Source organism: Mauremys mutica, chromosome 7 (genome assembly GCF_020497125.1).
Source record: "Mauremys mutica isolate MM-2020 ecotype Southern chromosome 7, ASM2049712v1, whole genome shotgun sequence".
Taxonomy (NCBI): Eukaryota; Metazoa; Chordata; order Testudines; family Geoemydidae; genus Mauremys; species Mauremys mutica.
Window position 1 is genome coordinate 83,041,784 of NC_059078.1, and position 24,563 is coordinate 83,066,346.

Consider the following 24,563-nt stretch of genomic DNA (forward strand, 5'->3'; position numbering starts at 1 on the left):
TGTTTTTAATTTCTCTTTTCTCTCTCTCCCTGACTTTCTCCTCCTCCCTATGTTTCCATGGCCATGAGACTATGCACTAGCCACTCTGCTCTCACTCCAATGAAGAGCCGAGTCTCTTGTGGAAGGGCAGGCCAGGCTTCATCTGCCATAGGTATTGCTGACTTCACAGTCCTGGATATGGTGACAGCACAGCATAGAGCTCAGTTGCTGTCTCTCTCCTTTCTCCCAGAGTTGGGTAGTATTTTATTTTCTCTCTATTCAATGGGTAAGTCTTTTACTGACAGATAATACAAGAAAGTCACTTCAATGATCCCTGCTGTCTTTAACGGGGAAGCAGAAAATGTCTCTGGTTTTTAATTTCTCCTGTCACTTTAGTTGCACAGTCCTTCCTCTCTGTGTTTCCACTGTGTTTTGTCTCCCTCATTTTCTTGTCCCAGATTGTGATCACCAAGTCTCTATATTGTATTTTTGGCTCAACTTCCTTTTCCTTATCTCACTGTGGAGAGAATCTATTTGTGGGTGGTTCTGGTTAGGAACTTGTGGTGATGCTGCTTCCTTCAGTTTTTGATCTCTTCCCCAATGGTTAGTTTATTGTCCTGTTAGACCTGAGGCCAGTGATGTTATGACCTGTAAGTGCTGCAGAATCCATCCTATCCCAGCAGCCTTCCCTGTGTCTGTCACACCCGTCCCAGCATCAGTCCCACCATGAGCAATGGGACAAGTTCTCACAGCCTCATCGATTTAGGGATTTCTTCAGTCTCTGAGACTCCTACATCAGAAAGGGCATTTCCTGTATCTCTTCTTGTGGAATCATCTGTGTACCTCTTCTTTTCTTTCCATGTTGCTGTGTGAATCTATTTTTAATTTTTTTTCTCCTCTTCACTTTTCCATGTGCACCTGCAGCCATGAGAGTGCATTAGCTGCTCTTTTGCTAATGGAAATACTTAATAGCCACTTCTGGAAAGGTGGTAGGGCATTGGCTCCTACTCAAGACCAGTGCTCTTCTCCGCTCCAGCTGCTGTGTGTTGATAGAGTGACATGGCAGTGCAGAGCTGAGATGCTCCCTCTGCTGTCTCATTCCTTTTTCTCAGATGAAGCCAACAGTTTTGTGTATAGGAAACAACTAAGTGTTCTCAGAGTCTTGTTTTCCTGTCTGCTTTGTGCAGTTATTTCCTATATGTGGAATTGGAATACTGCTAATAGTTTTTTTATATGGGAATTTTCCTTGTTTAAAATTGGTTTACGTGATCATTAAAGAAAGAACCCCAAAAGAATTCTACCATGCAATATTTCAAGTGACTTGAAGATATATGTTGTTAACTGTAAATCATTTTAAAAAATTTAAATTTCCAGTGCAGATTCAGCCAGAACTCATTGGCCAGTTAAGCCAGAGCAGTGCTGATCAGCCAAAGTGTATACCGGTAAATCTGGTCTTCAGTTTGCAATTAGCTTTTTGGTTTAGAGGGCTGTTTTAGTGAGACCAGTGATATGTGAGTGGGGCTAGGGAGACCTGAATAATCTTGATGGCTATAGGTTTGAGTTCCTCCTGTTCTCTTGCCTCAGTTAATCTTCCTTCAGTTTTTGCTACCTTGGTGGGCAGAGGAGCCAGCACAGAAGTGACATGGGGAACCTTTCAAACTCTGATGCTTAAGCTGGTATGTAGTCCTGGACCCTTTAAAGAGCAGTGAGAGTTGGGCCAATCTACCACAGAGAACTCTTGACATATGGCCAGTCTCCCTCATACCACAGAGTTACTACAATAGAATAAATTGCCCACAAACTAGCTTTCAAGGAAAGCTAATTGATTGAGTTACCTCTGATGGTACAATAGCTACATTTAAGTTACTTGAGATGTTAACATGACCCTCTATGTAGCCAATATAATCATAATATACAACGGTCACTAATTATTTTGCTTAATTACAACATAATTTCTTCAAATATAGTCTCTGCACAATTTTTCAATTAATTTTAATTATCTCAAAATTTGAAGAGTCTGAGATATTTTATTAAGATAATTCAGACAGAGAAAACTAACACAGATCCTAAATTTCATAAAGGACCCTGTTTTTTAATTAATTTTACTTCCTTTATTCCTAGAAGAGAAACATTATTTTGGTATACCACTGACTGGTAACCATAGGTAAATGAAGATTTTTTAAGGGTGACCACTGATATGAATCTCTTGGCTATCTCACACATACTCTATAGATTACAAAGCTTATATTTGCTAGATCTGAAATGGGAAAAGAACCATTCAGATCTCTTGATCAGATACATAATTTCAAAATAGTATAAATACAATTAACTGATCAACACAGCGCAGAATTTGCAAGCTTTAAGCCTTACGTGAGAAATGAAAATGGCTTGTTTACTCATGCCACTGCACCTCTTTAACAGTTAAATTCAATCTGTCAGCTGTAACTTTGTATATACTGTCCTTTGTATATTTTCAGATTAATTTTCTATTTTGACTGGCTAGTAATTCCAATCCCTGGTTAGTGTTATGTTCAGATATAAATAAAAGACTAGGATATATTTCCTTGGCAGGACAATTTTGGTGAAATATTTTCAACTCTTGTACAAATGTACCAGACTGTAACATTTGGAGGGCGATTGTCATGCTATAAGTGCATATGAGACAGGCCCTGAAAGTTTATAGTTCCTCTATAAGAACATAGCTTTTTTTTTTTAACTTAATTTTCAATAACCTTTCTCTGGCTTTGCCCTGTCTTATATCATTAGTTGAATCCGGTTATTGCTATTATATTAATAAAAAGTGTCTCTCTCCCTATACCTATATCTCAATATATGTGTGTGTCTTTCATTACATCATCTCCCATACAGCTTCACAATCTGACACCAATATGTAATAGAAAACTACAGTCTATTCAGAAATCACTGCATTCATCTCTGAAATGAAGCCAAATCCCAGGGAAAATATATCAACTGTTGAATGTATTCATTAGATAGAATATTTGAAGGCAGACAGCAAATAAGAATGTTGTATCCAACTGAAACTGCAGGGAATAATTAAAGAGATGCTAATTATTCAGGGTAATAATCACTCAAATTGATGGGAGACTAAGATATTGGGGATAACACCCCACTCTTGCAGAAAGTTCCATGTGATCTTTAAAGGTCATAAGTTAGGAAAACCTCACTTTCACACTGAAAGGCACCCGCAACAGCGCAATACAGCAACATGCTAAATTATCTCTGAATATGGACTCAGAGGGAAAGACGCCTCCTACAGAATCATCAGTGCTACTTTCTGCAGCATTAGGGTTGCCCTTAGAGGTTTCTCACTAAAGAACTGACTAAGCCCAACCCAGTATACGCTTTGGGCAGATATGTTCCCAAACTGGTATGTCAGATTCAAACAACTTGGAAATTGGGGAAGGAGGGTCAGATTCAAGATTCAAACACATCTCCATAGTTTTAATTTTGAGCCACATCCAAAATTGGATGTTGCCTATTTTCTCATTTTGGTTCAGATGCTTTCAGAAACTTGCATACATAGTTCTCTCAACTTTTAGCCTAAGATGGCTGAAATCACACAAGCAGTTGATTTCACTAGATCTTTATCTTCAATCTCTTGAGAACAGCAAATTGGATTTTGTTGCTGTCACATCTAACCCTAACCCCGTAGCCCTGATTCTGCCTTGTACCTGAGCTCTAGTTTAAACCTAATCCAGATCCAAACTCTCTCTTAAGCCCATCTTTACTTATGAGTAGTGCAAGATTCCATCCAGAAGAGTAAGGCCAGAAGGCCAGATAAGATGTTGTAGACACACCATATTCTCACTTAGACTCCTTTCTTTAAATTAACGGATTTCTTTGCCTAAGGGTTTCTACCTACTTACTTCCAAACCACTGAATTATCCTGGGTTCATGAGGCGCATGGGGGGCGGGGGAGTAAGGATGGGGTGGATTTTCTTCCAAATCACAATACCAAGCCAGTCCCCTTGGAATAAAAACATTTTTTTACTACATAAATGTGTTAAATTATAACAGTAGATATGTTCTAATTTTCATTTCACAAAATGTTCCAGAAAACTAAAATGCTATTACACAATGAGTTTTAAAAGCACCACTGCTGAGAATTCTGGTGAATTATTACTACTTAAGCAATTAATACTGACATGATTTTTTAGCATGCAAGAGCCTGGCCAATCCACTATTGAAATGTCTTACCTGAAGTCATTAATAGCAAGAATTGTCAATTGAAGTACTTCAGAGCCACAGAAGAAAATGAGATTGTTTTAAAACTTAGTGAATGTGGTTTGCTGTCATCCTAACTGCTGTGGGGATTTGGCTACCACTCAATCTACTCTACTCTCTTCTGCTTTAGTATTTCTAATTAATAGTGGGCAGATTTCATCCTTCCATGAAAAGGAAGGTTAATTCAAGGCCTGCAGGGGAGGGCCAAGATGGCTTTTATACCATCTCCATGCTGCTTCCACCCTGTCCTGGGCCACACAGGGCCATAAACTGGCCCCAGTGAAAGTTAGAGCAGCCTGAAGACTGCTTTCATTTGCACCCCGCTGCAAGTCAAGAGTAGCTGGAGTGCAGCAATGCCTCAGCCATGTCCCACCACACCTAGAAACAACTCTGGTATGTCCTTCCACCAGGGGCTCATATGGAGAGTACAATAAAGCCAGTTATGCTGGTTCTGCATCAGTTGGAGAGCTCTCATCCATCCGAATATTCCCCCAGCCTTCTGCCAGCGTTACAGCCCTTTTATACCAATGGATCTGACATAAAGGCGTTATTGTGTATGGATGGATTGGGTCCAGCATCACCCTGGCTCTATACTATGTTTTATTTGTTTGTCTTTTGCCATCATTAAGGGCTCAATTTTACTTCTACTGAAGCAAGTGGAAAAACTTCCGTTGACTTCATTGGGAGGCAGAATTGGTCTCAGTGTAGGATGTTTCTGGAATTTTGGATCATGTGAAGGAACAGGAACACCCGTTCTTAATAACTTACAGCATGTACTCTTCCTCCCCCTGCCCTGGCACAGATTCACCTTAGTTTCTATCATCCAGCAGCTATTTATAATGTACAGTAATTTCTGAGCTGCTACTTGATTAAGTCTAATCAACGGGGGAGGGATAGCTCAGTGGTTTGAGCGTTGGCCTGCTAAACCCAGGGTTGTGAGTTCAATCCTTGAGGCGGCCACTTAGGGATCTGGGGCAAAAATTGGTCCTGCTAGTAAAGGCAGGGGGCTGGACTTGATGACCTTTCAAGGTCCCTTCCAGTTCTAGGAGATTGGTATATCTCCAATTATTACCTAAACACAGAATTTATAGAGCTGCATATATTAGGTCATAAAATTTAAAATAAATGACACGTGAATTGTTCAGAAACACAGTTTTAAACTAAGGAACTAAATTATGTTCTGAATTCTGAGAAAACCCAACACCACCTTTTATACTAATTACTTTAGTGTAATTAATCAGGACTTGGTGTTAAAGTTCTCTTTATTACATGCTTTTTAAAAATAAGGAAAATTAATGTTTTATCTTGTCTTTACTAAAATCTTCTGCACAACTTCATGTTTTTATGGCCCCCTTGGATTAAACCTTCCTCTTTTGAATCTTATGCAGAGTCTGGTTTGGATCAGACAGCCAGCTCTCTAACACAGGTAGGCAGAATACACCTTCCTCTGGACCTCAGCAGTGCCAGTCCTAGGTGAATTGCAGTGGATTGGTCAAACAATATGACCTACTTCCTCTCCCTTGGTGTCTGAGTGCAGAGCTCCAAGCACTTATTGCCAAGGGGGAGGAGCATGGATGCTGGAACTACGACTGCCGCACCCCCTGGCTTGAAGTGGTTTCCATCATATAAAGGGTTTACAGTTTGGTTCAATAGCTCTCAGCACCCCCACTATACAAATTGTTCCAGCACTCCTGGGGAAGAAGGATGGTCTTGTGGTTAAAGCTGAAGACTGGGACATTGGAAACCTGAATTTAATTCCTGTTCTGCTGCAGCTATCTTGTGTGTCCTGGGGCAAGACACTTCTCAGTTCCCCATCTGCAAAATGGCGATAATGGTCATTCCTTCTGTCTCAGGGGTGTTGTGAGGATAAAAATCCTTCAATGATTGTGAGATGCTCTGATACTATGGTGATGAGCTATATAAGTACTTAAGACTGATGTGTAAATAGATAGAATGGAGCATGGATCAAGTCTGTTACCTAACCCCAGGGCCAAATTATCTCACCAATTTTAACAGTAAAGAGAAGACCCACTGTTGGGATTTACCCCCATTCTCCACAGGTTGTGGGTTGCATTAATTTTTCTGAAGTCTCACTCTTCACTAAGGTAACCTTGTTTTAAATAGTGGGATATGGGGCAGCAACTGGGCTGGTCCTAATTTCTCCAGCTCTAATCCCCTTCAAGACTCTACATCATTGCTCCAAGTAGAAGGACTAGACAGGGTTGTCACCTCTGACGTATTAAAAAGTGGAATGGATAGTCTGGATTGGTGGCGGGGTGTGGAGTTTGGTGCCCCCCTACCCCAATCTGCATCCTGCATGTTCCATCATTTAAAATGTTAAGGTGCTGATGTGAGAGTCCACATACTTGGGCCTGGCTCCACTTTCCCCAGCTAAGCCATGACTGGCCCTGAAATCTCCCTTGCTCAGGCCTGAGAAGAATGCCTGGGTCTCCTTGGCCCTGGCCTCCACCAATTCAAGACAGGCCATGCTGCTTCTTACCCCCTGGACACAGACTTAGCATTGTACCAAACCAAGGGCGGCCCCTTGTACAGAGGGGAAACCAGAGGCAAAGGCAGGCCCAAGGAGTGGGTAATAGGAGGTGTCCACAACTGGGATTTTTAATATCTCAGAAAGAACATTCAGATTTCCTGGGGCAGCTACTCAAAAAAGGAATGATCCTGGGAAAACTTGGACAGATGGCAACCCTAGGACCAGATCTGGCTTCTCTCTTGGACTAGTGTTGAGTAAGTTTCTCTTTCCAGAACTTCCAGTCATAGTGGCATCAGAGAAACCAATGAAGTTGGGCATGGTATTGGGATCTGGGGCCATTTTTGAGGGTTTCTTACCATTATGTGGGACACTGGATGCATATCAGAAATTTATCTGCAGTTATTCCACTGTTGCCTAGAGACCACTGGTGTGCTGGCAGCATCCTGTAGTTCCCGTGTATCCCACTCTGTAGAGAGCAGGGACGTTGCACAGGAGGAGAGAGCGCCAGGGAACTGGCTCGGCCCAGCCCAGCCCACTCAGCACTCCTGTCCCGTGATGCTGTACTAAGAATCTGGACCCCCAACCTCTGGTAGGAGCATAGGAGAGGAGAGGGATATGAGGAAAGGTGGAACTGCAGGGTTTCAGCCTTTGTCACAGACATCAGTAGCAGAGCAGACAGCAAAAAACCATCCCAGTCTCCTGTGCAAGTGTCTGCCATGCAGAGGGGCAGAAAATCTAAGAGGCAGTGTTGGAGCCTGCCATGGAGAAGGAGCAGGAGGTTGGGAAAGGGGGTAAGGAGGCGGAAGAGTTGGGGGCCTGGGTTTGAACAGTTCTTTGGTGGATAGGCCAGAGGGATAAAATATCCCACTAAGAGTTAAACAGGGAAAGGAGAGGGAGGTATCCCATTTACGTGTGCGTGTTTTGTTTTCTTTGTTGATCAAAAACACACTCAGAACCAGGGCATTCTCTACCATGGCCCTGGTTCTCTGCTTCACTGAGTATAAGGTCAGCACAGACAAGTGCGCATGGAGTCTGGCTTCCTGATTCTCCGGGTGAATCTGTGCTGCCATAAGCTGTAGCGTAACTTAGAGCAGCGTGGAATCTGCTCTTATTTAAACTATCTCGCTGTGGTCCCTAAGGGACTATTTGCCATTTGAGTATAGCTGGAGTGCAGCATAGTTGGACCCTGGACCCTGCCCCAAATCTATTATGTTCCCTGTGCTGGGGTTGTTTGGGAAGGTAGCACAGGAGCCAGAGCTCCTATATGTGCTGCATGAGGAGGCTTAGACACAACAGAAAATCTGGCGCTATGTGTTTTCAAATGGAAGTTAGATTGAAAATGAATGTTGTTGGGTTTGCTTTGTTTTTTATTGAAGACGTTCTGAATACTTTGTTGGGAAGATGGAGATCTCATAATTTTTGAACTCTTGGGATTGGTGAGGCTGTCTGAGGATGTTTTATGGCAGTGTCGATTGCTTCTGAAAGGATACTTTATATGAAGGTTTTTATATCTAGTAATTCTGATTGCTTGCAAAATTACTGTCACAGATATATGCAAGAACGTTTAAAAAATTGCCACCTCAGCAAAACTGGTGAAAAGGCATGTTTCTATCAGATTTGCTATAGCAAAAAATGGCTTTTGAAGAAAAAAAAAATTGACTTAGTGCTTTCTTCCTTTCCTGACTGACAAGCCAACCCAAATGAAAATGGAAATGATTGTGTTGTTACCAGGGGCGGCTCTAGTAATTTCGCCGCCCCAAACACGGCGGCACGCCGCGGGGGGCGCTCTGGCGGTCGCCGGTCCCACGGCTCCAGTGGAACTCCTGCAGATGTGCCTGCGGAGGGTCCGCTGCTCCGGTGGAGCATCCGCAGGCATGCCTGCGGGACGTCCACTGGAGCCTCGGACCAGCAGACCCTCCGCAGGCACGGCTGCGGGAGGTCCACCGGAACCACCTGCCGCCTTCCCGGCGACAGGCAGAGCGCTTCAGCGGCATGCCGCCCCAAGCACACGCTTGGTGTGCTGGGGTCTGGAGCCGGCCCTGGTTGTTACAAAGAGAGGATTATAACTTTGGTGTGGTTAAATGACCCATCCATCTTGGAGCTTTAAATCCTGCAACACCTAATAATTGCTGCGTTAGATCAACCTGTGTGAATGCTATATTCAGAACACAAGAGAAGACATAGATTATTTCATTGTGGGGGGGGGCTAAGTAATTTTTTTTGAAGTTCAGAGTTACAAGAGTTGTAACAAATGTTTTTATAAATTAACATGTGGATGACTTTGTAATTAGATGACTTGGGAAATGCCATCTCAGCCAAAATTAAAACAAAACAAAAATCAAAACTCCTCTCTAGAGCTGTGTGGGTTTTTTCCTCTCCATCCCCTTCACAAAATGCTTGTGGTTCATTTTTCTTCTACTGCTCACCCAACAATAAATGACAGAACCCAGTAGACTATAGAAGAGTGATTGCCTAATACTTCCAGTGGTGTTCAGAATTTAACAGAAAATACAAGGAAAGTGAATACAGTGCTGAAGAAGCAGCAACAGAGCTGGTCAATTTCTGGGGTGAGGTGGGGACTCTGCAACAAACTTTTCAACCACTTTGGATCGATTTTTTTCACTCTCTTTTTGTGTTGACTTTCCACAGATATTCTAGTGAAGGTGTATATTAGCAGGAATGCCCACAGAAACAGAATTTTTTAACTGAATATTGCAGAATATTTGCAGAACACAAATTTGTAATTTGTAATCAAGAATATTCACGATGAAAATCTGTATCAGCTACTGTGACAAAGTTCTGTCCTTAACTCCATGGGTCCTGCATTTCCTGGTGGATTTTTGCTAGCCTCAGAGGCTCCCTGTGACCCTCCACTTAGCCCTTCTTTCTCTAGAGGCAAGGGCCACAGCTTACTGAGCCATTTTCATCATAAGCCAACAATGGAGGTGAGGAGAAGCAATCCTCCCTCGCACAGTCTCTATTGTCTCCCAGTCTCAGTGATTAATCAGGGAGGGGAATGGGGATCCCAGGCCCACCCTCTACTCTGGGCTCCAGCCCAGGGACCCTAAAATTAGAAGCTATGATAGCTGACTTTTTGGAAATAGGATGTGTACAATTCCCTGGGCCACTTCCCCATAGCAGCCCCCCACTCAATATCTCTTTCACCGTTCCCTCAGGACCTCCTTCCTTACACCTGATATGGATTTGTACTGCTTCATTCCTCCAACAGCACAGCTCCCTTCTATAGCTCCTGACACCCGCACCTCACTGACTAACTGGGAGGCTTTTAACTAGTTCCAGCCAGCCCTTGACTGGCTTCGTGTCTCAATCAATGTAGCTATCTCCACTACCTTCTAGAAGGATCTTAATTGACCCCAGGTGTCTTGATTAACTGGAGCAACTGCCATTTGTTTACCATGGTACCGGGGATTTGTTTAGCCTGGGGCTAACATACCTGTTCCTCACTACTTTACTGTAGCCATCTGACCTTGCCCCATCACACTACTCAGTCAGTCAGGGAATAGAAATGTACCATGTGTGTTCAATCAAAATGACTCAGACTTTAGATATTGTATATCCACAAATAAGATCAAGGAAAAATATGTAGAAATGATCAAGTGAATAGTTTTCAATAATGAATACATTTGAGAAGCTGGTGACAATTTGCAAACAGAAAAATGGGTGAAATTCATCAATAAATCATAGAATCATGATCTGTTGTAAATAATTATCCCAGCTTTAAGAAGCAGTCCTGTGCCAATTTCAGCCATATGAAAATCACCAGGTTTGCTATGGTCATTTTCATGGTAGTGTTTGCAATCTGTCTAATATGGAATATATCAGCAAATAGTACCTAGCAACAAAGGTAGGGTTTGACTTTTCTACATTTTCAAATTAACTGAAAAGCTTGGGTGAAATTTCCTGAACAGAGCAAGAGGAAAGATGTAGATGAAAATGTCATGATTTTTGATTGGCCAAGAATTGTTGGATGGTATTTCTGTGGTGGGAGATAAATGAGAAGATGGACATGGAATGAAATATAGGCCCCATTGAAGTCAATGGCAATGGTCCCTCCCTGGACCCGGTGCCCTTTCACATGGGGTCCTGCCCCTAGCAGTAACCCCTTTCTCTCCGGGTCTCCCATCCTTGGGGAACCCCCACCCTCTATCCCCACCTTGCCTCAGTATTGGCTACTGCCAGTCATTGTCTAGCCCCACACCCTGGGGCAGACTGCAGTATCAGCCTACTCATCACAGGCAAAGGGGTTTGGACCTGCTGCCTTGGCCTACCCCTGGGCTGCCTCTGCAACCCCCCAGTACCTGTTGGCCCTTCGCTAGGCCGCAGCCTGGGGCTTTCTAGGCTGGAGCTCCCCAGCCTTTCCCCAGGCCTGCTTCACCCTAGGTACCTTGCCTATAGCCCCTGCAGCCAGGCCCTTCTTCCTCTTCAGGCAGAAGAAGACTGTCTGTGTTTCTAGCTTCCCTGGCCGCCTTATAAGGCCCTTGGCTCAGTTTGGGGCGTGGCCCCAGCTGCAGCCACTTCCCCAATCAGCCCAGCCTCCAGCCGCAGCTCTCAAGCCCTGCCAGGCTGCTTTTCCAAGCCCTCAGAGCCGGAGCAGGGTCCACCCTGCTACAGGCACCTCTCTGTGTCCCTGGGCTGCCCTGCTGGCTGGAGTGCCCCCCCCCCCCCTTCTCTGGCTGCCTTGCTGGCTGGAGCTCCTTCACCCTTCCTGGGCTGCTGCTGCTGGCAGGAGTGCTTCTTCCCAGGACTGCTGCTCCTGCTACAACTGCTGCTGAGTGGGTGAGTGAGGGGTGGGGGGGGCCTTGCTGGCCAGCCCCCACTCCCCCATCTCTGGAGGGAGAAGCCAGGACCCCACCTCCACCACTACAGCTACCACCTGGGGGGGTCCTTCCTGCCTGGCCACCAGGGCTGCTGGAGGAGGAGAGGCTGCTGCTGCTGCTGGAGTTGTGTCTGTCCTGGGGAGCCGCTGGAGCCTGGAGGAGGACTGAGAAGACCACCGGCTGCTGGGAAGTGCACAGGAATCTGAAGACCACTGTGGAGGGGGCCTTCACAGACTGAGTAACTCTCTAACTGTACTCTAGTGGTGGGGGTTTAGACTGTGTTTGTGGGGACACGGGGGTGTGGCGTGGAGCCTGCCCCCTGGTCCATCTGTGCCCCCCCCAACCCCCACCACCACCGCTGCCCCCTCCACCACCCCTGCAGTCCCTTACCATCTGCCTCAGTTCCTGCCTCTGGGACTCAGCTGCTCGCCTGGCCTGCCACGCCCTATTGCCACCGTTTGGGCCTCCAGCGGCAGCCAGCCAGCCATTGACTGTGCACAAGTGCTTGTGGGTGCACGTACCCCCCCCTTCCCCTGGACTGACCCCTTCCCCTCTGCAACAGGCCCCCTAGCTTTGCCCCTTGTTGCCTGCTCCGTTTGCCCCTTGTAGCCTTCCCTCCCGCCCAGCCCAGCTTCAGTTTGTTTGCCTGCCCCGCCCATCTCCCTTTGCAGCTTCGTTTGTCCTGCCCCGGCCCTGAAGCCAGCCCCTTGGTTCCTCTGCCCTACTCCCAGCCTGGTTGCTCCCCTCCCTCCGCGGCCCCTCCCCCTGATTAGCCCCTCCCCTCGTGCACCCATAGCTCCATCAGTGCGCTTGTGCCTCTCCCCTGTTTCAGTTGCCCCTTTTGCACTGCACCCCCCATTGCTCTTGTTTCCCCTCCCCTCCCCTACTGCAGCTAGAGGAGCCGGATTTCAATCCTCTGTCGGTGACTAAACCCTCCCCCCCCCCCGAAGTCCTCGATAGTCCCCGTATCTGCCCCCCCCTCTCTATTGTTGGCACCATCCTCCCTGCCCACAGCCTAGCAGGGAGGAGTAGGTGACCTGTTCTTTCCCCCCCCCCTTTCTCTGGTGTTTGCCCTCCCTCCCCATTCAGCATGGCGGGAGGCGCGGCGGGTGGGATTCCCGGGACGTCTGTCCCCCCTCCCTCGCCTGCTCCCCCCAAACGCTTCCCGGTCTCGACCTCACCCGCTGCTGCCGGACCACCTGCCACCGCTCCCGCTGAGGCGCCGGCAGCGGCGACCGACGGGGTACCCTCTGCTGCTGCCACGTCCCTCGCCCCTTCCGCCTCTGGGGGAGCCCCCCCAGCCGGCGGAAAGGGCCAGGGCAAAAAGAAGGGAAAGGGCCCCGCTAGGAAGACGAAGCCCTCCATGGCGGAGCCTGCCCCCGCTGCCGCGGCCCCGCCACCGGCCGCGGCGTCCCTCCCCGCTGTTCCCTCCACCAGCTCTGCGGGTGCCCGTCCCTTGGCCCCCAGAGCGTACGCCCAGGTGGCGGCGGCCCCCCCACCTGCCGCTACGTCATCTCCCCCGACCGCCGCCTCCGGTACCATCTACAGTGGCCGGGGCCCCTTCCCCACCTTGACCCGGAAGCACGGCGTCCGTTGCCTCCTGGTGCCCGCCTCGCCCCACGTGGAGACCTACGTGCGGGCGTTGGCGAGGGTGGTGGGGCCCACGGCCATCGTGGCGGCCTCCAAAATGTACGGCAAGGCGGTCTTCTTCCTTGCCTCGGAGGCCGCCGCCCAGGAGGCGGTGGAGAAGGGCCTGGCGGTGGGGGGCGTGTTTGTCCCCCTGGAGCCGCTGGAGGACCTGGGGGTCCGTGTGGTCCTGACCTCCGTCCCTCCCTTCCTGCCTAATGTCGCCCTGTTGCCCGCCCTCTCTACTCTGGGGAAGCCCATCTCCGTGGTGAGCCCTCTCCCCTTGGGCTGCAAAGACCCCGCCCTCCGTCACGTCCTCTCGTTCCGCCGGCAGGTGCAGCTTCAACTGCCGCCGGCGGCGCGTGGCGGAGAGGCGCTCGAGGGGTCTTTCCTGGTCCCCTATCAGGGGGCCCAGTACCGGGTGCACTACTCCACGGGGGAGGCCCGGTGTTACCTCTGTCAGGCGACGGGGCACGTTCGGAGGGACTGCCCCTTGGCCCGGCACGGGGGAGCGTCCGGGACCCCCGAGCCCCGGCAGAGCGCTGGCCCTGTCATCGCCGGCGCCCCCGGCCGCCCGGTGCCCAGAGCCGCCCCTCCTCCTCCTCAGCCCATCACTGCTCCTGCTCGGGCCTCAGGGGGCCGTCCTCCCGTGCGCCCAGACGAGCGGGAGTGCCCTGCCTCTGCTGCCTGCACTCTGGCGGGGCCTGTGGAGGAGGGTGCGGCAGGGGTACTGCCGGGCGTGGGAGAGGGCTCTCCCCAGGGGGACTCTTCCCTCCCTCCTGCTGTCCCACCTGTGCCTCTCCAAGCCCCAAAACTGTTTTCTCTGCCCCCTGACCCAATCCCTGTTGACCAGCCCGCAGGCGATGCCATGGAGGGCTGGACCCGGGTAGAGGGTAAGCGGGGCAAGCGGAAGGCTCGAACTCCGCCCGTGCCACCTGAGGCGGAAGCCCCCCGTAAGACCAGAAAGGGGGCCGCCGACACCGAGCCTTCCGCCGTGCCCCAGGGGTTGCCCCATCTGCCGATGACGGCTAGGGCAGACGTGGCAGCACCAGAAGGTACCACCATCCCTCCTCCGCAGTCCCTTCTTGCGGAGGCCTCCGATGCAGCCCCTCCTGTCCCCTTGCCACCAGCGCCCCCCGCAATACCCAAGGCGAGCGTCGCCTCGGGTGCGTGTGGGGAGGACCCGGGGGTGGTGGGAGGTGAGCTCCCCTCCATCTTCGCGGAGATCGAGGCCCTGGGTCTGACCCCGGTCACCCCGGGGGAAGACGACCCTCTGCCAACGGGCCTCGACTTAGCCGACCTCACCCCAGCTCCCCCTTCCCCTTGCTCCACCATCCCTCCTGCTACGTCCGCTCCCGCCTCCGCGGGTCCCCTGGACTCCTTGACCTGCCCGGCTGCGGATAGCACCCCGCTGCTGGCCGCCGAGCCTGTTGAGGCGACGGCCGGTGCCTCGTGGCAGGGTGATGGGCTACCGGGGGTGTCCCTCGGTGGTGCGGAGCAATCGAGTTCCTTCCCGGGTGGGGGCCCCCCTGAGGGTTCCACATCTCCCCGTGCCGAGGCTGCTCTGCCTGCCGTTGAGCCTGAGCCCGGTGTCGTTGGGGACCCCCTCCCTTCCCCTCCAACTCCCCTACCTGGCCGCGAGGAGCCTCTTACTAATGGCTCAGCTCCTGAGGCCCAGGGTCCCGTCTCTCTCCCTCCCCCCACCCCTGCTCCTGACCCCAACCCTGCCCCCTCCACCTCCCATGATATTATTGCCGCCCCTGGGGCTGTCTCCTTCCCTTTCCCAGAGGATGACTCCCAGGGAGCGGCCTTTGACTTTCACAGTCCCGACCCACTAGGGGCTGCAATCTTCCCTCCGCCGCCCCCCACTGAGCCGGGGTCCACCCCTTGCTTGCCCGTCCCAGTCGACCACGGGGCTGCGCCAGAGGCCCCACCCCCCCATGTGCTGAGAGAGGAGTTGCAGGAGTTCCTGGAGGACGTCCGGGGCTCCCGCAACAAGGTCGTGCTTGCTCTCCAGCGCTGGGGGGATTTCCACCAGCTCCTCCTGGCCACGCGGGCCCTCATAGGGGAGGGCAAGGGGACCAGGAAGCGGAATGTCGCGGCTTACCACCGGGCGCGCGGCTTCCGTGACTCCCTGCTCGCCTTCGGGGTGGGCCACAGTTTGCTGCGCGGCCCAACGGGAGCCGTGAGCGCCCCTGCTGACGTAGATCCCCCCCAGCCCTCCTCATGGCAGTCATCACCTTTGCCACACTAAACACCCGGAGCTGTAGGGTGGGTTTCCGCAGGAGCCAGGTGCTCTCCTTCCTTCGGGAGGGGGGGTACTCCGTGGTTTTCCTGCAGGAGACCCACACGGATCCGGCCGCCGAAGCTAACTGGCGGCTGGAGTGGGGGGACGGGGTCTACTTCAGCCATCTCACCACCCATCAGGCTGGAGTGGCTACCCTGTTCTCCCCCGACCTACGGCCAGAGGTGCTGGGGGTCGCCGAGGCTGTGCCGGGCCGCCTGCTGCACCTCCGGGTCCGCATGGCGGGGCTTGTGGTCAACCTCATCAACATCTATGCCCCGGCATTTGCCCCGGAGCGGCTGCAGTTCTATCGGCAGGCGTCCGCCTTCCTCGGCTCCCTGGATCCTCGCGAGTGCCTGGTCCTGGGCGGGGACTTTAACACCGTCCTCGAGGAGCGGGACCGGTCGGGAACCGAGCAGAGCCCGGCCGCCGCGGACGTCCTCAGGGAGATCGTCGCCCATCACTCCCTGGTGGACGTCTGGCGCGACCACCACCCGGACGACGCCTCCACGTACACCTATGTCCGGGTGGAAGCCCATCGGTCGTGCCACTCCCGGTTGGACCGCATCTATCTGTCCCGGTTCCATCTCTCACGGGCCCAGTCCTCCAGCATCCGGCCGGCCCCTTTTTCAGACCACCACCTCGTCACTGTGACGGCCTCTCTCTGCGCGGAGAGGCCGGGGCCGGCCTATTGGCACTTCAACAACAGCTTGCTGGAGGATGGGGGCTTCGTGGCGTCCTTCCGGGAGTTCTGGCTGGCCTGGCGAGGGCAGCGGCACGCCTTTCCCTCGGCGCGGCGGTGGTGGGACGTGGGGAAGGTGCGCGCCCGGCTCTTCTGCCGTGACTACACCCGGGGCGCCAGCCGACGGAGGGATGCGGCGATGGGGCAGTTGGAGCGGGAGGTCTTAGAGCTGGAGAGGCGTCTGGCCGCCATCCCCGAGGATCCATCCCTTTGCGGAGCGTGCCGGGAGAAGCGGGAGGAGCTCCGGGTCCTCGAAGACCATCGGGCCCGGGGCGCCTTTGTTCGATCCCGCATCCGCCTCCTTCGGGAGATGGATCGCGGCTCCCGCTTCTTCTACGCCCTGGAGAAACGGAGGGGGGCCAAGAAGCACGTCACCTGCCTCCTGGCGGAGGACGGCTCCCCCCTCACGGATCCGGCGGAGATGTGCGAGAGGGCCCGGACCTTCTACGCGCGCCTTTTCTCCCCGGATCCGACCGATCCTGCCGCTTGCAAAGTGCTCTGGGACGGACTCCCGACGGTCAGCGCGGGCGACCGGGACCGGCTAGAGCTGCCTCTCACTCTGGCCGAGTTCTCGGAAGCCCTCCGTCGCATGCCCACCAATAAATCCCCGGGCATGGACGGGCTGACCGTGGAGTTCTACCGCGTGTTCTGGGACGTCCTCGGCCCGGACCTAGTCACCGTCTGGGCCGAGTCCTTGCGGAGCGGGGTCCTCCCTCTCTCGTGCAGGCGAGCCGTGCTCGCTTTATTGCCGAAGAGGGGGGACCTCCGCGATTTACGGAATTGGCGTCCCATCTCGCTCCTCAGTACGGACTATAAAATTGTCGCGAAGGCCATTTCGATTCGGCTAGGGTCCGTGCTGGAGGACGTGATCCACCCAGACCAGACCTACACCGTCCCGGGCCGTACCATCTTCGATAACCTGTATCTGGTCCGGGATCTCTTGGAGCTTGGGTGCAGGGATGGTCTGTCGTTCGCCCTCCTGTCCCTGGATCAGGAGAAGGCGTTCGACAGGGTGGACCACGGGTATCTCCTGGGCACTCTGCAGGCGTTAGGCTTCGGGTCCCAGTTTGTGGGTTTTCTCCAGGTGCTGTACGCTTCCGCAGAGTGTCTGGTCAGGCTCAACTGGACCCTGACCGAGCCGGTCAGCTTCGGGCGGGGAGTGCGGCAGGGGTGCCCCCTCTCGGGCCAGCTGTACGCCCTGGCGATCGAGCCCTTCCTCTGTCTCCTCCGCAGGAGGTTGACGGGGTTGGTGCTTCGGGAGCCGGAGCTGCGGCTGGTCCTGTCGGCGTACGCCGACGATGTGCTCCTCGTGGTCCAGGACCCGGGCGACTTGGCGCGGGTGGAGGCCTGCCAGGCCGTGTACTCGGCGGCCTCCTCCGCCCGGGTCAACTGGGTCAAGAGCTCTGGCTTGGTGGTAGGGGACGGGTGGCAGGCGAGCTCCCTCCCACCCGCGCTTCAGGCCATCCGGTGGAGCGCGGGTCCGCTGCTCTATCTCGGCGTTTACCTTTCTGCCACGCATCCCTCTCCGCCGGAGAACTGGCACGGTTTGCAGGGCAGGGTGGCGGAGCGGCTCCGGAAATGGACAGGACTCCTCCGGTGCCTTTCCCTCCGAGGGAGGGCACTGGTGCTCAATCAACTGGTCCTGTCCATGCTCTGGTACCGGCTCAACACCCTGGTCCCGGCCCCGGTGTTCCTGACCGACCTCCGGCGGGTGGTGCTGGAGTTCTTTTGGCCAGGACTGCACTGGGTCCCTGCAGGGGTACTCCACCTGCCCCTGGAGGAGGGAGGGCAGGGCCTGAAGTGCCTCCGCACTCAGGTCCACGTCTTCCGCCTCCAGGCACTGCAGAGGCTCCTTTATGGTGCGGGTAGTCCGGCATGGAGAGCCCTGGCGCACGCCTTCCTGCGCCGCTTCCGAGGGCTCCGATACGACCGGCAGCTCCTTTATCTCGACCCGAGGGGCCTTCCGCGAGACCTCTCCGGGCTGCCGGTCTTCTACCAGGACCTCCTCCGGACCTGGAAGCTGTTCTCTGCGACCAGGTCCGTGGCGGCCACCGAAGGGGCAGATCTCCTCGCGGAGCCCCTGCTACACAACCCCCAGCTCCGTGTGCAGGTGGCGGAGTCCCCCGCGGTGCGCCAGAGGTTGGTCCTGGCGGAAGCTACCAGGGTCGGAGACCTCATGGACTACGACCGGGGAGACTGGCTGGATCCCCCGACGCTCGCTCGGCGTATGGGGCTCTCCAGACCTTGTACTCCCCGGCTCGTACTACAGGAGGTGAAGGCCGCTTTGCCGCCCGCTGCTCGGGCCTACCTCGACCGGGTCCTGCGTGAGGGCACGCCCCGCCCACCCCCCACCCCGAGCCCTCCAGACCTTTTCATCGGGCCCCTACCCCGTGGACCCGACCGCCCCCCCCGCCCCTTCTCCGCCAGCCGGCTGCACGATCTGCAACCGGTCCGTTTCCAAACCGCGCCAAGGAAGCAGCTCTACGCGCTCGTGCTCCACACCCTTCACTTCCTCACCCTCGTGTCCCGCCCCGACACCAAGTGGCGGGACCTCCTGCCACCTCTGGAGGGTGAGGAGCCCCGGTGGGCCAGCCTGTACTCCACCCTGGTCCCGAGGCCCGTCGGGGATATCAGTTGGCGGCTCCTCCACGGGGCCGTGAGTACGGGCGTGTACTTGGCGCGGTTTACCCCTGTCCCAGACACCTGCCCCTTCTGCGGCGTGAGGGAGACCCTGGCGCACATTTACATAGAGTGCGCCAGGCTGCAGCCCCTCTACCGGCTCCTCACTAATCTCCTATTGCGTTTCTGGCTGCACTTTTCCCCACACCTCCTTCTCCATGCACTCCCTATCCGTGGCCCCACGAAGTCGCGGGACCTCCTGGTCAACCTCCTCCTCGCCCTGGCAAAAATGGCCATCTACGCGACCAGGGAGAGGCGGTTGGCCAATGGAGACTCCTGCAACTGTGGGGCTTGTTTCCGATCCTTAGTCCGCTCACGTCTCCGGGCGGAGTTCCTCTGGGCGGCGTCCGCTGGCTCCCTTGACGCCTTCGAGGAGCAGTGGGCGCTGTCCGGGGTTCTCTGCTCGGTGTCACCGTCAGGCTCCCTTCTTATGACCCTTTGACCGCACTCCTGTCCCTGTTCTTTTATTAGTTGTCCCCCGCAATTAGTGGGTTTCTGAGGCTCTGTGGCACCTCCCCTTAGGCTGGGGGGGGGTTCCGTTAGCATGGGGCGGGCTCGCCCGCCCCATTTCCTGGAAACCCAATAGATACAGAGCCATACAATGCTATTTATGTTACATTTTTGTTCTTGTAACTTGTGTTGGTGTGCCTTGGGCTTTAGCTAAGCACTCTTTTTATTTGTATAAACATAAAGAAAGAAATAAGTATCTTGGCCACTGTTGCCACAAGATGTTACTAGGTGTAGATAAACCAAACTATGTCTAAATAGAATAGACGATATCATGAGGTATCAGCTGCTCTTTTAGGTAAAACGGGTATCTCTTGCTTCCTCCTCTCAAGACTTCAAGAGGTGAATAAGCTTAATTTCCTAGTAGTTCATTGCCTAGACTGTATTTGTCTCATATTATTTTTGTAGTATCTTTGGGTAAAAGCCTGGTGATGTTCCTATGCTTTTGTTTTCCCCTTTGCCCTGCAGCCAGGGATCTTCCTTCAAGGAAAGACATGAATTTGTGAACTGTAGGCCAGATTCTCTCACATTGTCTTACACCAATATAAATCCACTGATTTTAGTGGAGTAAACTCTGGTTTACACTGGTATGAGAGCAAAATTGTTGCTCCTCAGTAAACAAACATAGGGGATTACATGCCTTCAGCTGCTCAGGGCAAGGACATAAATTATTTGTTAGCCTATCAACTTGACTAACTTGTAATATTTGTCCCCTGCTGTCCTTGGTATCCTGAAGAAAAGTTATGAAATGTTCTGAAGAGATGACACGTGCAAAGTTATGGAGGCTGGTGACACAATCCCTCTGTCACTTGACATCTGTGGCCTGGCTAAACTGGCTGAAAACTTGAGAGCAATTGTAGGTTAACAGTTTGGGTATGAATGTAGGCAGCTAATAGCTATCCTATCATATGACTTCTAGCTGTGAATGTCAAAGTTTTCACTTACCAATTAATGTTTCTGCTGAACAAGCTGAAAGGGTATGGAATCCTGCTCTGTTCTGAGGTTCCCTGCAAGCTTACAAGAACTTAAGTGCATACGCCTTATTAACATTTCTCATAAAATATGGACTGCTTTGATGTATTAGTGTTGAAAACACAGCCTCAGAAATACTCACTTTATGCATGTGCAAAAGAGTTTGCAAGATCAGGGCTGTGGACTGTCAGTTCTGTGGGATGGGGACTCTTTTATTATATGTTTGTACAGTGCATGGCAATAGGAGGCTCTTATCCTGAATGGGGCATCTGGGAATTACTGTAGTCTGAACAATAATAAAAATAAGAGGAGAATTTGTCTATGGCTTTTTGAATGAGTACAATGAAGAGACAAAAAAGGAGGAAGCAGGGATGGAATGGGAGAAAAAAGGAGGACCAGAACATAGCAAGAATTGCTTTAATTAAGTTCTGCAATGAGCCTTGCTTTCTGTGACATTTTAAATTGCATTGGGCTGAAATGTAATTTAATTGTGAATGCATTTAAGCAGACCAATTCTTTGTGTTGACTGATTATCTTTTGCTTATTCATTTTTTTATAAAGAACAATATATTTTGTAGTTCGAAAAGGTGAGTAGTTGCTTTTCAACCATTTTAATTTAATAATCAAGCCAACATTAATTACTTGGTATGAATAGAATGAAACTGTAATAGCTGAAGCAGTGGACAGTTGTCAAACCTTGCACTGCAACTGTAATGAGTGTACATGAGCTGTTGCAACACATCAGTGAAAATGTTCTGTAGAGTCTAATTCAGAATGAACTCTGAATTTTCTTCTTCTTGTGAATTTAAGTTAGACCTTTTGGGACAAATTGTGCCCTCTGATATATATGTACAATGCGCCTTGAAATCCATTGGAGCTGTTGATATGTATCTGAGGGCAAAATTTGGCTCTTGGTGCCTTACACTTACTTCATGCTGCAGACATGTATCACTGTGTACATTTTCTCAAAAAATTCACAACCATCCATAACTGTTACCGTTGATATTAGGAAAAACTTTTTCACTTGGAGGGTGGTGAAGCACTGGAATGGGTTACCTAGGGAGGTGGTGGAATCTCCTTCCTTAGAGGTTTTAAAGTCAGGCTTGATGAAGCTGTGGCTGGGATGATTTAGTTGGGGATTGGTCCTGCTTTGAGCAGGGGGTTGGATTAGATGGCCTCCTGAGGTCCCTTCCAACCCTGATATTCTATGATTCTACTGATGAAGAAGGAGAGTGAGTAGATTGTTAAATGCTGGAGCCAAGCTGCAGACATTTTTGAGATATGGTAAAAGTTAGATTGAACATTTGAACTTTTGGGTGCTTATCTGCTCCATAACAAACCTCTAAACCTCTCAAGTTTCATATGTTACCATCCATCAACAACTTGGGCTTTGATTCTGCAATACACAACATAGATACAGTGGAGATATATGGGTGGAGCCCAGCAAGTGCTCGTGCTCAGCTGGTCCACAATGCAGTTAAACAGGCTGGCATCAGTCCTTGTATCCTTTTTCAAATGGGACTATGTCATCATGCACTAGGGCATTTTTAGTGCATGTCAGCAGAGTCCACATGGACAGTTAGTATGTGACAAGCTGGTGAGTACTACCGTTTACACCCCAGCTGGTGCATACTAATGCACTTTGTAGGCCTTATCCAAATCCTCCATCCATCCTTTGTTCTCACCAGTTTATGTCACATCTTAATTCTAGATTGTAATCTTCTTGGGGCCTTGCCTATATGTTCTGTAGGTGGGAACCAATCTAGAGTAGCACTAATAAACACAAATTCAGGATAGGAAAAGGATGAAAAGATGAAAAAAAGAAACATATCAAAGCAATTTCCTGACATTCTGTCTCAGTTGTAACTCTTCATTTACAATATTTTGGAAAGCCTGGATAATTAAATAGATGGAGATGGTTTGCCTAATTCCCTTTGTTGATTCTTTCATCTCAGTGTTGTTCTTCGTTACAGATTTAAGCTTCTGAAAATTCTTTGTAGGCAGGATTAACATCAGTTGGAGGCTTTCAAGAAGTGCTATTGGCATCTGCTCTGTGTGTCACAGAAAGAAAATCAGAAACACCAGTCAATGTGCATTACACCATCTGGAGAGTCAAGAGCCAGTCTTCAGACAGATCCAGCTGGGAAAGTTGAAGTATTTCAGTTCTGTTTTATGCAGAACTGCTGAGAATCTAGAGATGGTGTTTATGGTGTGAGTGCCAGGATTGTAATCAGAAGGTGGGCACAGAAAGCACTGGTTATACGTGTAGACAGTAGAATCAAAAGGCCAAGATGGGTACATGTAGTATTGGAGCCGGGAAGGGGTTGGTGATGGCTCATTGGGGGTGCCACCTTTGGCTATATCTATTGGCTTGAAAACAAACCACTCATTCACCTTAGGGCCTTGTGGGGCAGTTGAGGGGGAAGCGTCAGTGGGCCCTCCTATCTCCCTATTAGCTCTGTCACTGGGTTCATGTGTATGATAGTCCATGCCATTAAACCATGATATTAGCATGATGATAATGATGTTGAGAAATACCTCAAACTTCAGGTGGTTGGTTGTTGCATTACTCCAGAAAACAGCACAAAACTCTCTCGCTCATTTCTGTTCCTATTCTAAACTTGTGTTTGTATCCAGTGAGTTTATTTGTATAATTTAATTTTGTATTTCTGAGACCAACATTTTTGTTTAAGAAAAAAATGACAGACCTATATTCCCTCACTTCCAATATTTATCCATCAACATGAATAACTGCCCTGGGAAATTTTCCATTTCAGGCAAAAGAAGAAAAATATTAAAGTGAGAGTTTTCAGGCAGTCAATACCTTGGAGTCCCATCTGTACTCTCATAACAGTTACCTAGTTTCATTATTTGTGTATCAGCTGTCTTCTTTCCCTGCTGGATTGACAGGAACTGTACCTGCTAAGATTTCAAAATTTAAATCATGACTTGCTTGCTTTGTAACACTTTTCAAGAAAAAAACTTTTTACACGCACACAGACAAACCCATTGGATGGGCTAGGCAGATTGTAATTTTCATTTATTTTAAGATTTCAGATTATTTATTTGAAATGTTAATCATTATATTAAGGCTGCTTCACTTTTGCAATGTAGTTTTAAGTTATGTACTGTAGTTACTGTATTCTAGTTGAATTATTTTGCAATTAAAATCACTGCTTGATGCAGTTTTTTATGGAAGATTGCTTTAAAATATTAATTGTATCAGCAAACTAACTTCTCAGACAACTTTAATTCTTTCACAACATTATCTTGGGGCATTCACTATTTTTAAGCTAATTAGCTCCTACGCATTTGCTGTAAGTGTGACTTTTGGCATGGTTAGAATATTTTGTATACTGTGGAAATGAAAATGCAAGTAAACCACTTAATAATTTAAAGAGATTCATTTTAATGAATGTCTTTCAAAATATTAGTACAATTTCCTCTGACTTTTTTCAAGTGTAAAAGCATACCTCATCTAGATATGCAAGTCATTTCAGAAGCCATTGCACATTGATCATTTTGGCATGCCGAACAGCTTGAATTGATGCAAAATAAATCCGAGTTACATGGAGACATGTTGTTTGCTAAACATGAGCAATTTTTTGTCTCAGTTGGAGGAAAGCTATATCTCACATAAATTTTTCCATGAGTTATATTGTTTTACAGGACTAAGTGGCAAAATCGTTCAGAATCTGTTATGGAGGAATTTTATATAGAAACCATACTCATCAGATGACTGAACACCTTAATTGTCATTTAGTTTTACTTTTGATTGATATATTTTGAAAGAAAAACCCTTTTGACTACGTTGAACATCTCAGATAGTTTGACCTTTGTTAGAAGAGATGGGTCTCAGAATGAAATGCTCAGATGGAAAAGGACCTGAAAAAATCCTTTAATCTATTCCTGGCCTTCAAGTTAATTCCTTAGTGTGAAAAATTAAATAAAATAAAATAAACAGCCGTATACTGCCTTGGGTTTGTGGCTTATCTGACAGCAGCTACACCTGTGGCTTCTCAAAAGAAAAGATAAGGGAACTACCTTTAGGGAAGGAGATGGACAAAGGCAACAGCAATTATTGATGTTTTTTTAAAAAGGTGATCAGATATAATGTAACAGAGGGCCTATGTAAAGGGAAACAGTTTACATAAATATGGAGTAATTTAAATGTCTACAATTAATTAGTATTCTTTTTAA

The 24,563-nt window shown here is 50.1% G+C and overlaps 1 long non-coding RNA gene across 1 annotated transcript in view; it reads left to right on the forward strand.

The window, feature by feature from the left end:
- Window positions 1-23,627, forward strand: part of LOC123374672 — a 263,834-nt gene extending 240,207 nt beyond the window's left edge. The window contains exon 3 of the long non-coding RNA XR_006581152.1: window positions 22,337-23,627. This is a non-coding gene — a long non-coding RNA (uncharacterized LOC123374672). The remainder of the gene's footprint in view (window positions 1-22,336) is intronic.
- The last annotated feature ends 936 nt before the right edge of the window (window positions 23,628-24,563 follow it).